This window comes from Rattus norvegicus, chromosome 7 (genome assembly GCF_036323735.1).
Source record: "Rattus norvegicus strain BN/NHsdMcwi chromosome 7, GRCr8, whole genome shotgun sequence".
Classification (NCBI taxonomy): domain Eukaryota; kingdom Metazoa; phylum Chordata; class Mammalia; order Rodentia; family Muridae; genus Rattus; species Rattus norvegicus.
The window spans coordinates 91,436,915-91,448,421 of record NC_086025.1 but is presented as its reverse complement, the minus strand read 5'-3'; the positions used below and the strand labels follow the sequence as shown (position 1 = coordinate 91,448,421).

At 49.0% G+C, this 11,507-nt stretch overlaps 2 long non-coding RNA genes across 2 annotated transcripts; one reads left to right on the top strand and one right to left on the bottom strand.

Moving 5' to 3' along the window:
- Positions 1–5,748: 5,748 nt before the first annotated feature.
- Positions 5,749–9,806, bottom strand: LOC120093813 (uncharacterized). Its single transcript, XR_005487502.2, has 2 exons — positions 8,009–9,806; positions 5,749–7,497 (listed from the first exon to the last, which is right to left on the bottom strand). It is a non-coding gene; the product is annotated as an uncharacterized LOC120093813 (long non-coding RNA).
- Positions 9,807–9,974: 168 nt separating this feature from the next.
- LOC134479908 (uncharacterized) lies at positions 9,975–11,271 on the top strand. Its single transcript, XR_010053800.1, has 2 exons — positions 9,975–10,576; positions 10,922–11,271. It is a non-coding gene; the product is annotated as an uncharacterized LOC134479908 (long non-coding RNA).
- Positions 11,272–11,507: the final 236 nt, after the last annotated feature.

Below are 11,507 nucleotides of genomic sequence, written 5' to 3'. Positions count from 1 at the left end.
TTTTGCTGTTTGTTTTTGTGTCTTCGGTGCCCTCAGTGCTGTCTTTGTAGGCCTCTGCCTCGGTAGCGGGCACCTGCTGGGAAAGTACATGAAGGGGCTGTGCTAGGTTCTATTGCTGCTGCTGTCCAACTGCTCTAAGGGTTGAAGTTGACTGATGGTTTCAGAGGACAAGGCTCAGTCTCAGTGGCCAGGAAGCAGAGGGGGACAGAGAAGGGCCTGGAACAATACAGCCCTCTGGGACATGCCTGAGGGGACTTCCTCCAGCTAGACCACCACCTAAGGTCCCCACTGTCCCCATATGCTACCCTCCAGCTGGGGACCAGGACATGAACAGTCTTGGATAGTCAACAGGGAGCATATCTTATATTTGAGCCTTAGCAAAAGACTTTTTAAGATTTTCTGGTCCTTTGAAAACAGTTACTATGAGCAAGAACCTTTGCTCAAGCGCACCTGCTAGGAGCCACCAAGAATGCTGCAGTGTTAAGAGTCCAGCGGGCGTGTCAAGACCTGCAGTCAGGTGCTATCCTGCTTACTAACTTCCTGTGTGTGGCAGAAGACAGGACACTTGAGTCAGACCGGAAGCCATCACTCAGGGCCCAGCCAGCGGACGAGCTGCTTTTGTCTCCAGGTCAGAAGGAGGCTGGCTGCATGTGCGGGCACACATGATGCATCCCGTCACACCGAATGTGCGTCACTGTCTCCTGTAACTTACATATCCAGCCTGCCCTGTGGAGAGGAGCCCTGGCTTTAGGAAGTCCGGGTTGCTAGAATGGTCGTGTGCCTGCCTCTCACACTTCTGCTCTTGCTCTGCAGACATCCTGAAAGATGTCTGGAACAAGCATTTGCTCAAAAGACACAGGAGCCAGAGGCAACCCATCTCTGTGTCTCCTTTAGCCACATTTACCACGGTCCCTAACGTTGTCTGCATGTACAGAGGTCCATTCTCTTACTCAAGGAGTTACCCAGGGTAGAATTGCTCTTTTCTAGTGGATGTAATAAGGCCAACCTCACCCTGTGTTGTTTTTATTTAGACTTTCATGGAGAGATAATTCTAGCCCTTGACAAAGGGTGCAGCCCTCAGGATTTCTCTTCCGTCCTTCCACTGCCCTTCCCCAGACAGAAAGGGGCTGACTGTGCTCAGTCTGAGGACTCTCAGGGAGTTGGTCAGTTTGACCAGCAAGTGCAAGTTTAGTTTCTCAAATGGGAAACAAGACTACAGTTGACAGGCGCTGTGGTTTTAGACTCCATCAGCGATGGAGCACCAGTCAGCCATCACTCACTGAGCTCACATTACTTCCTGCTCACTGTGATTCTAAGGAGATGTGGGCTGGAGTTTGTGGTCTAGCAGTGGATCACTCTCAGGGACATAAACCAACATGGCTTGCCATGCCTGCCAGTGTAGCTGTGGCCATCTGGAACTCTCCCGTCCACATTTCTTTTTTGTTAACTTTCTGTGGACACCCCCCCACCCCATCTTCATCAGATAGCTAATGCACGGGTCCCTGCTAAATGTTGGCTTGTTAATAATTGCTGGTGTTTCTGGTTTTCCTAAAAGCTAACGTGCCTGCCTGCCTCTTCTCTTTCTGAGGCCAAACCCCTTTGCACTGTATACCTGAGTTTCCTGGAAACCTCCCTGTTCTCCCCCAGCCCTGGGCTGCAGCTGCATCCTAGCTCCTTGTGGGCGTTCGTTCTTTCAGATCTCTGGTCTCCCTCCTGACTTCCACCCACACCTGATGGCCTGGTGTTTTCCACATCTTGCATATAACTCACTCGCACCTCACCTTCCAGTCAGTGAAGTGTTGATGTGAGAACCAGGATCACTGAAGTCCAAAGCCTCAGCTCTCCCTGAGGGCAGGAGGGCCATCGGGAGGGCAGGGCTCCCTGGTCATTTCTAGCACAGGCGGGAAGGTAATGGGCTGGGTAATGACTCTGCTTGGGAAGAGGCTTCCCTGCTGTGTGTGTTCACACATCTCTACTTGCCAATGAGTGAATCACTGGGAAGTGAGCGTATGGTGACACAGGTGTGGCTGTCTGCTCTATAGCAAGGGCCGGACGCTGGATTGGTTACTTCTCTTGTTGCAGTAACAGAAAGGAAGCAATCTAAAAAAAGAAGGGTTTCTTCCAGGGACTAAGCCATTACCCAAAGACTATACATGGACTGACCCTGGTCTCTGACCTCATAGGTAGCAATGAATATTCTAGTAAGATCACCAGTGGAAGGGGAAGCCCTGGGTCCTGCTAAGACTGAACCCCCAGTGAACTAGACTATGGGGGGAGGGCGGCAATGGGGGGAGGGTTGGGAGGGGAACACCCATAAGGAAGGGGAGGGGGGAGGGGGATGTTTGCCCGGAAACCGGGAAAGGGAATAACACTCGAAATGTAAATAAGAAATACTCAAGTTAATAAAAAAAGAAAAAAAACAGAAGGGTTTATTTTGCCTCACAGTTTGCGAGCACAGTCCATCGTGATGGGAGACGTGGTAACTGGGGTTGGGGCAGCTGGTTATGTTGCACCTCAGTCAGGAAGCAGAGGGAGATGAACGTGTGCTTAGCTCATTCCTTTCTGCTGGCTCTGACCTCAGGTCATGGGATGGTGCAGGAACGTTGAACTCGAGTTTCAGTTACACCTCTCTTGAAAAGCTCCTCAGTTACACCCAGGAATTTGTCTCCTAGCCTAGGTGGGTTCCAGATCCTGTTACCTTGGCAATGCCAATAAGCTGTAATAGACCTTTTGTTCTTGGTGATGTCCTCATTTCAGCCCTTCCCCATGGCTGCCCTTCCTCTAAAGGGTCAGTCCCTGGAAAAGGCTACTTGAGGTACGGAGGGCCTGTAACTCAGAAGCCAGTTCCTGCAGAACCAAGCCACCAGTGTCTCAGATGTCTCCAACCCCCGTGCAGCATGAACTTTATAAAAGATGAGCTTTGCTCTGGAGAAGCCGCGGGTCATACATACACCGCTAGCAAATGAATACAAGCTAGTGTTTACAGAGAGACGGTTTTAAACAGGAACCTTCTCGAAAGACGTAATCTCAGAAAGTAGTTTATTTGCACCCAGCTTTCCAGGGCTTTGGGGCCTGATAGGAAAGCAAACGAACTAGCAAAGAAGCAAAGAGGGAACGCAAAACCCCATGAGGCTCTGCTGCTGCGGGGTTGCACACTCATTAAATCAGGGGCAGCCTCGTGTGCATGTGACTGCTTTCTCTTTCCCTGATTCCATCTTCTGGCTGAATCAGACGTAGGTGTTTCAGACCCAACAAATCTAATGGGACTGCCCTGAGTGGGCCAAATGACAGGCCAGTGAATGGCAGCTCAATTCAATCTTCCCCAATTGCCAGCACTTGGAAAATTGCAGGAGTTGGGGGGCAGGGCTGGAGGGGAGAACGGGGGAATTGGAGGGCGGAGGAGGGTAGAAGATACTGTTTTTTCCTTATTCTTTCTTCCTCGTAGGATGGGTGGCCTCATCCCCTGAGGCTATGGTATGGTATTGGTGCTGCCTTCCATTTGAAAGAGCAGACCAGACTCTTTCCCAGGCCCATGTCCACTGGCAGGGTCTTCCTGCCTAATCTGTCGATGGCTTCTCACTTTTTTTGTTTTTTTTTTTTTTGTTTTTTTTTTGTTTTTTTGTTTTTTTTTGGTTCTTTTTTTCGGAGCTGGGGATCGAACCCAGGGCCTTGCGCTTCCTAGGCAAGCGCTCTACCACTGAGCTAAATCCCCAACCGGCTTCTCACTTTTATACCTCAACACCTGTGTTTCCTCAGCCCCAGCTCTGTCTCCCTGCCCTTCTTCCTCAAGCTAAGAAAGTTCAGGGAACATGAGCACAGCAGTTCTGGGATCTTGGTGCCAACATACCAGTTCTTTGAGTCAGGAATATGTTGCTGACTCCTGGAGATTGACACATGCTTCAGGTCCTGTACAGCAGCAGTTAAACCTGACCTCCCAGGCCCAGACCTGCAGACTTACCCATTGCAGAATGTGGAAGGAACATTCGGGAAGGAGATGATTTCCTACATGTGTCTGTATACGGTGACAATGGAGACTCCCAGAATGGTACTCTTGGCTCTCTGCCTCTTGGCAGAAGTGTCCCTGACCCAGATGAGGAAGAGATGATTCATATTTAGAACAGCCCTGGGTCTTTCCTTTAACTTCAGGGCCACTGCATATTTGAGGTTAGCTGCCAGAAGTAACCCTTCCACTGCTGGTGGAGATAATTTTTTATTTTGTTTTGGATAGTGCTTTGCTATAAGGCCTAAGCTGGCTTGTAACTTGGTGTACAACCCAGGCTGGTTAGCTTGATCTTTCTGCCATAGCTTCTCTAGAACTGGGATCATATCATATCATATATATCATATCATTTCATATTACAGGCAGGTGCCACCATGCAGAGTGAGACACAGTTCAGATCAGGAAATGCTGTGTTCAGAGACCTGGCTGAGGTGACTCAACTCTCAGATTTCCCTGTGCCGGGCTGGAAAAAGGGAGGGGACTCGTATCAGTCCAGGTTCTGGGCAGTGGGGATGGGAGGGAGCCAAGGGGCAAAGGTAGGAAAAGCACCTTGGGGTGGGTAAGCCTCTGGCACCAGAACCTCCACAAAAGGCCTGCTCGTTAGGGACTAAGTTGGGGACTGAGTCTACCCTACATTCCCATAGTAGGGCCTGACCCCTCATACCTTAGAGTGTGTCTAGAAGCAAGACCTTTAAATTCACAGTATCAAAATCTGTATTACTCAAGATTCTTCACAGAAATGGAACCAAGAAGAGAGAAGGGGAAGAGAAGGAGATGGGAAGGAAGAGACAAATAAGGAGTAGCTGATGAAAACACTGGATCATGTGAAAATGCAGGCTGGCAAGTCCCAAGAGCTTCAGGGTGCTTCTCCAAGAGCAGCGGCGGCGGCGTACTTCCTGGATGTTGGCCACAGGCTCAAGGCCAGAGAACCATTTTAAGTCAGGTTAAAAAAAAATAGTGCTTTAGGTTGAAGGCCACCAGACCAGAGGAATTCTTTCCTGACCGTGGAAGGGAGGATCTTTTTACTGCATTTGGCTTCAGCTGACTAGACGGAGCCACCCACACTAAGAGGGGAAGTCTGGTTTCCCAAGTCCAGCAGCTGATCCCACCCAGAGACCCAGAATGATGTCTTCCCAGTTATCTGGGCAACCCACAGTCTAGTCATGTCAACACATAAAAGAAACCATTTAAGCTCGCCCCGTATCTCACTCCCACCTCAACTCCCTAAACTCCCACTCCAATCTCCACTTCCACTAGAATACAAGGGCGTCCAGGGACGTGCGTGCCGGAGTCATCTTGTGGGTTTTTTTTTCTTTTTTCTTTTTTCTTTTTTTTTTTTTTTTGTAGTTGTGAATGACAAAACTCCTATAAAAAAAAAAACTTTAAGGGAGAAAGACGGTGTTTTGGATTTTAGAGGTGACAGTGAACAGTGAGCTGGCAGTGTATGAGGTGACAGTGAACAGTGAGCTGGCAGTGTATGAGGTAAAAAACATCAAACATCACAATAGAAAGATATGGTAGAACAGCAGTCAGGATGGGGGTGGGGGGAGGGAAAGGAAGAGAGGGAGGGAAAGGGGGGAGGGAAAGGAAGAGGGGGAGGGAAAGGGGGAGAGAGGGAGAGGGAAGGGGGGGAGAGAGAGAGAGAGAGAGAGAGAGAGAGAGAGAGAGAGAGAGAGAAAGGCTCCTTCAAAGACACACCCCTATGTTAATTACTCTGCTGTGGCTGTAATTAGACACCGTGACCAAGATAACTTATAAAAGAAAGTTTATTTGGGGCTTATGGCTCCAAAGGGCAGAAAGAAAGGAGCAGCAGCCACGGTAACTGAAACAGAAGCTAAGGGCTCACATCTTAATCTGCAAGTGGACAGAAAGCAGAGAGCATGCTGGGAACGACCCAGGGCTCTCCTGGTGCCATACTTCCTTCAGTGAAGTCAATCACTGGTTGATCATGGCCCTCAGGGAACCAACCGTGGGAGGAAAAGCCCTCTCAGAGATACCCAGAGATGTGCTTTACCAGTCTCCTCTGCACCTTTCAGTCACCGCAGGTGCAGGGTAGGGGCCTTCTGTGAGCAAAGAAGAGAGACCACCAGAGCAATGGTGGTAGCTTGATCTGTGACTCAGAACTGTAAGAATAGAAATTGCTCTCTGCTGAGGCACCTGGTGCATAGTATTTGTGGCACAGTGGCACAGTGGTTCTAGGCCTGGCCTGTCCCCTGAGAGGACATGCTGAGGCACCTGGTGCATAGTATTTGTGGCACAGTGGTTCTAGGCCTGGCCTGTCCCCTGAGAGGACATACTCACACCCTCTTTGGTCTTCACCTGCCCTTTTGGCTCGGAGTGTAGCATCTCCCTTGGCCCCAAAGTTTGCTCAGCTTCTTTCTCTGCACTCCTGGGAAGCCAAGGGAGAGAGGCCTGGGTGGTGCTGCTCAGGGGAGGCGGGAGACTTGATCTCACCTATTTCAGTGGGGACATCCAGAAATCTGTTCCCAAGCCAGGGCTATGAATGTAGAAGGCAGCGACTTCCTCTCACATCTTGGAGAAGACATCGAAGGGGTCACCCCTCAGCCCTGTGCACACATGGAACCACCATCCTATGGTTGTCTCCTCGTGACTTCTGTCCAGCCCACTCTGAAGTATTACCCAGCTACCTTCACCAGCTCTGCAGAGGAAGGATGGCTGGGTGCTCTTAGAAGAATCAACCACATCTGCCTTGGAATACATTGAACAACAGTGAAGAGGGGTTGAATCTCTGCTTGCTAGCTCAAATGTCTGCAGTGTTTACATTCCTAATAACAGTTTTTTTGACACGCAGACTCTCTCGAGGAAGAAGCTGAGAAAGTGACTGGCAGTTTCTCAGTTTCTCTGTGTCCAACAGCTTCTTGGATGAAGTCCAGAAAACGAAGTATCTGAAGAAGCTGCTTTGACACTCGGATGACAGGCCAGCAGGGCAAGCTGTCAAGCCACATGAAGGTGGGAGCTCCTTTGCTTGTCTCGTTGAAGCAGCCTTGGGGTGTCACAATGGCCATCTGCCTTGCAGGAATGAAGCTTCTCACAAGCACTCAACTGAGGGGCCGTGGCTAACACATGTTGTCTAAGCAGAGCATTGCTACCAGTCTGCTGGGGCCTGTAGAGACACTGTTGGTCTCTGGGCTCTTACAGTGTGGATGGAACAATACACAGTGTCGTGTGCAAACCAATGATTGCAATGGGCCAGAGAGAGAGGGGGGCGGTTCTAGAAGCATATGGTGATTAGCAGTCACCATGTGTAGTCAGTGTGGACCTTCGCTTGGTTGAAGCACCCCCTTCTCTCTCTTGGACCCTCTACAATGCAAAACTCCTGCCATATTCTTCAGGTCTTTCTGGTGACCTTCATGGGCAGGTCCTTCCTAAAGCTCCACAGAGCAGAGAGATGTACCCACCGAGGGTGTTCAGATGCCATTGTTAAAGTCCACTCTGTAGTAGTGACTACCAGTCAAGGACTGCTCCTGCTAGCAGGCCTGAGTGAGGGAAAGCCACAGGTAATTATAACTCCGAGGGGAACTAAAATTAGCATAGAAACAATAGGGGTGGGGAATGGGTCGGTGAGCCTTTGTACTCTGAACTATAAAAATGCATTCACATTCCATACAATAGAACGAAAGCTGCACATACACGCTATTAATACCTTAGCGTGTACACACTGTTAGTGCCCCACGTGTTCTGAGTTAACTCGGCTCCTACGGTAGTACAGATGGGATTGGTACCAGCAAACACTGACTGTATTCAGAACTGCAGGAGTGTGGGACTTAGGGTTAAGAGAGGGATTCAGGCACCAGCCTCAGAAATGTGAGAAAATCCCAATGCCGGGAGTGGGTTACTTCCCTAGAAGCTATTGGTCAGAGAGTCCCCAGAGCTCCCCCCAAGGCATAGCTTTAATGCCATTGCCCACAAGAACTAGATGGTAAGACCTTAGTGCTGAGGGGACAACATACTTGGTTTTTAGGGCAGATGAATTAAGCTGGAACTTACCTGAAGATTTCCTCCCTGCTGGCTTGCTTTCGTGGAGCTGAAAGGTATTGTGCAGGTTGTAGGTGATGAGGGAGAAAAAAGATATCGATGCTATACCTGTGGCCAACCCTGCACCCTACTAAGGATGCGCTCACTGATGCAATAGAGGCACAGATGTGTAGGAGGTACCCAACTGCTTTGGATTGGATTTGAACCCTGCTCCATGGGAATTGATTCATGCCTGGCACCATAAATCTTGTCAAAAGTCAATGACTGGAGAGACCATAGGTCCTAAGGCTTAGGGAAAACCTACTGTTGTATTGTTAAGTGGCCATATTGTCAAACTGTGTTCCAACTGTCGATGTTTATATTCATCAATCAATCAATCATAGCTACCCTCAATCTCTCTCTGCAGCGGTCATCAGTAAATGCAGAGACTTCTGACTTTTCAAAGTACTGAGAATAAATTACTGTTGAGTGCTCAGCCCTAAATGGGACATTTGCATACACACACACACACACACACACACACACACACACACACACACACACTGCAATATTATGGAAGAAGAATGAATTTAAGAGCTGGAAGTTAGGAAGAAGTGCTGTGAAATACTGTCCTTTGGACATGGCATGACCAGTAGTTCACCCATGAACTTACCGTTGCTATGACTACCCGCACACGACCTGTATAAGATCAAGCCAGCAAGAATAGCCAACCTCCCAGTGCCAGGCGGACTCAGTGGGAGCTGGGAGCTGGGTGCAGATGATCAAGCTGCATGCGTACATGTTTGAAACTGTCAAAGAGTAACTAAAAAGATTCTTTACAAAGCATGGCTGCCTACTGCACCAAGGGGGCAAGACTGATTTCCTGAACCGTCTCCCCTGAAGCTGGCTGATTGGAGAGGGTGTGCTAAGGCTGTTATTTTCCTAGTTGTTAAGCCGCTGCCTAATCGGATCTCAGGCTCTCGGAATAGTGCTTAAATACTCAGATTGTCTCTCTGTTTCTGGTGGCCAGGAACTAGAGCTCCAGCAGCCCACTTACAAGGACAGGCTTGGCGAGACTTCATCTGATTTTCCACCATCCACGGCCAGGTGCTGAAAACTTGGCTGGGCTGTGGCGGGAGTTGGGTCCCCAGAAAGAGCTGCTCACCCCAAAGGATGTTGCTGTATCAAGCCAGTGGGATTTACAGGTCATATCAATCAGGTTAAGCTGAGCCATGATGTAAAAGGGAAACTCTCCGCATCCCAGTGGCTTAAATGACAGGCTTATTCTAACTTCATACTATAGATCCATTGCAAGGCAATAGTGCGAATGGGGGAATTTTGTGGATTGTGGTTGCTGCTGAAGTGTGGCTGGCAGAGGAGGGCCTCAACCTGCTAGATCTTTCTGGTTGCAAACCACAGGATTTGCCTGGAGGTGAGTCTTACATGCTGCTAATCAGAGCATTGCTGTCCTACCTCCCAGCCACTTGACTGTCACCAAACTACGAGGGCTCAATAAAGTATAAATCATATATATTATATATATGAAAAAAAATATATATTATACACACACACACACACACACACTGGGGAAGAGCCAGCCAGTTCCTAGCCACTCCCAGACAGTGGCTTCCCTGAGCCCTGTCGCTATCCTAGGCTATTAAAAATGGGCAGTGATGCCCATTTATATATATGGATTATATTTATATATATTATAATCATATTTCACCTGGGTGTGTATATATATATATACACATAAATCATATATATAATGATTATATATAATCATATATATTGTTGCCTGGGTATGTGTGTGCATATGTAATATATATACGCACCCAGGTATATACATATATATGCTGTCTTAAACATGCATATATTGGTTTTTCAAGGCAAGAGTTTCTCTGTGTAGCCCTGGCTATTGTCCTGGAACTTGCTCTGTAGACCAGGCTGGCCTCAACTCAGAGATCTGCCTGCCTCTGTCTCCAGAGTGTTGGGATTGAAGGCACTTACCACCACTGCCCATTTTTAATAGCCTAGCATAGCAACAGGGCTCAGGGAAGCCACTGGCTGGGAGTGGCCGGGAACTGGTTGGCTCTTCCTTCTCCAATGTTGAGTTCATTCAGGCATACATAGGCCACCTCAGAATGAAGACTTTGGCAGTTTTTATAACCCTGGGAGCTTTCTCTGTTTTCAACTTTCTCAGCCTACTGTGAAATCCAATTTAGAACTTAGCCAGCCCTGATAATTCCACCACCATTCATGTGTCGGCAGGGTAACAACCTGGGCTGCCTGGCCCAGTGGTTCAGAGAATAGGGCAACTTACCACCAACCCTGACAGCCTGGTTTTGATCCCAGGGCCCCACATGGTGGAAGAAGAGACCTGAAAGCCGCACACGTTGTCCTTTGACCTCCACACATGCACTATAACACACACACACACACACACACACACACACACACACACACACACACACACACACACGTTATTTTTTAAGAAAAATCAGGATCCAAATATGAGTGTTTTTTTTTAAGTGTTTGAGAGAGAGGAAAGTAAAGGGGAAATGGAAGCTGGGGTGGCCTTACCTGAGCCAGGAAAGCCGGGTAAATTTGAACAGAGGGATGGATGGGTTGGATAGCTCTCAGAAACAGGACAGGAGGAAGGGCTCCACTCCTCCGTGCTCCTCAGTCCGGCTTTTGTTGTGATGGGTTAAAGCTAGCATGAAGCGTGATTGGTGTGTGTGTGTGTGTGTGTGTGTGTGTGTGTGTGTGTGTGTGTGTGTGTCCCAGGTTCTAGGCACCCCCTTCTTTTGCCTGGGCTAGCCCAGAGCATATCTGTCTGCCCTGTCTTCTGCCCTCCCTCCAGCTATTCCCACAGAGGAGTAGCTGTCACATTCTCTAGGAAGGAGCCAATGAAAGGCTTGTGAGGGTTCCACATTTATTTCACAGGGCATCAGCAGGGCAAGAAGAGGCCACAGAGCTGCAGCAGGTGGCTGGCTGCCCTGGGCTTTGCTGAAGGCCATTCTCAGCCATGACAACTCAGGTCTCTGGAGCCAGCTCCGACTTCCGGGATAGACCAGGCTTCTCTTAAGCAACAGCCAGAGTCTGCTAACGTGCCTGTGGGATTACTTCAGCCTCCTCAGGCTGTCCCATCCCTGTAGGCAGCAGCTTCAGGTGACCCCACACAATCACATACAGTTTCTGGGGAACATACAGGTCCGGGGAACCCCAGTTTTAAGACACTTAACAGAGGAGGAGAATTTCCTACCAGAAACAGCCAGAATATTCTTACACTTGTTCCTGAATCTTTCCTTTCTGAATCTCTGAGGGAGTGGAGCCTGTTTATAAAACTTAGGCTGCATCTGGTCATTTGTACATTGTGGAGACATCAATATCGAATCCAGAATGGCCTTTGGAAGATAGGGGTTCCGCATCTTGGCATTGAGGTCTCTCCCCTGCCGGAATCATCTAGAATGGCCTACGTTCAAAGGTAGGCAATAACCCACCCCACCCCCACCCCCACCCCCCAGTGCTT